The sequence below is a fragment of the Myotis davidii genome, unplaced genomic scaffold (assembly GCF_000327345.1).
Source record: "Myotis davidii unplaced genomic scaffold, ASM32734v1 scaffold109, whole genome shotgun sequence".
NCBI lineage: Eukaryota > Metazoa > Chordata > Mammalia > Chiroptera > Vespertilionidae > Myotis > Myotis davidii.
Genome location: NW_006300368.1, coordinates 63,374 through 64,840, shown reverse-complemented (window position 1 = coordinate 64,840; position 1,467 = coordinate 63,374).

Sequence of the window (1,467 nt, the reverse complement as noted above, 5' to 3'; positions counted from 1 at the left end):
AAATTCCAGGAACTTCCCGTGACGTAACCGGGTGGGTCATAGAGATCGGACAGGAAGTGTCTAAGGAAGGGACGGCCGGGTGGGCTACTCTGCACACCCGATGGCGCCCTCTACAGGCCAGCGAGCTTCTTGGCGGACTCTCAGGCCGGGAACAGTCGCTCTCAGCGCGTTCCTTTCCTGCGTCGGCAGAGGGCGACCGTGGCCCGCGCAAAGGGCGCCGGAGGAGGTCGCGATCCACACGCGCCTGCGCTTTAGAAGCCTTGAAAAAGAGACCCAAATTCAAGGGGAAAAGGCAAAACTTGCTTTACAACAGACCCCTATATTCCCAAGGCTGTGCCTCTTCGTGGCTCACGACTATCTCAGGGGACTCTGTAACAACCAGCAGGCAATGGAGTCTAGTTCTGTTACTAACTCATTTTACACGTGAGGCAACGGACAAGTGACCTTGGGCAAATTAATCTCAGCGGCCTCAGTTTTCTCTTCTGTTCATTGGGATGATGATGCTCCAACTGGGTTCAGGTGATGACTAAATGAGATAGCTATGCAAGGAGCCTGACGCAGTAAACTCACTGCAAATAGCAGTTACCACCATTCCAAGGCCCAAACAGTGGTCACTGTAAGGTTTGTGAACCTCAGATCCCCTCAGTCTGAGTCCCCAGAATGCCACCTCTCGTGAAAACTACTCTCAACCCCTGATTTTCTTCATGCTAATGAGGCTAATCACCTCCGTCCTCTCAGAACTTGTACCCAAAAACATCTGCTATGCTGTGAACCCACTGTCATAAGCTCAGGTCTCCCAGTTTCTGCTTCAGGTCCCCTTTTCCTTTTCGGTAACTCTGTGCTGAGATGAGGATTTTCCCACACCGCCCTGCTCCGTGTGATGAACAAGGACACCGAGGCACCCCAAAGTCAGTGGCCCTGTACTCAATCAAACGGGAAGGAATCGGATTCTTTTGCTTTTAGCTTCAGGCTACATCACACTGCTGCACTTTTGGAGTCTGTTCACCCAACATCTCACCGGGCACTAAAGAACGGCCAGGAGAAAACCCTGGAGTGGTCGTTCTCACTGCCTCCAGGAGCTCCATATCTCCAGGTTCCTACAAAGTCAGCACTGGCCCTGCCCAGTTTGGCTCAGCGGAAAGAGCGTTGGCCGGGAGACTAAAGGGTCAAGGGCATGTACCTCCGTTGCAGGCTCAGTTCCTGGCCAGGTCCGGATGCATGCAGGAGGCAACCAGTCGATATCTCTCACATTGATGTCTCTCTCTCTCCTCCTCCTCCTCCCTTCCACCCTTTCTAAAAATCCATGGAAAAATATGCCTGGGTGAGGATTTAAAAAAAAAAAAAAGTCAGTACTGTACTATCTAACCTCTTCCTACCCCTCCCTCTCTTTCTCCTTTTCCCCATGTGTAGAATGGAAAATCCTGCACTTGATTCCACATGCTCAACTTGCCAGTTTGGAGTTAGGAT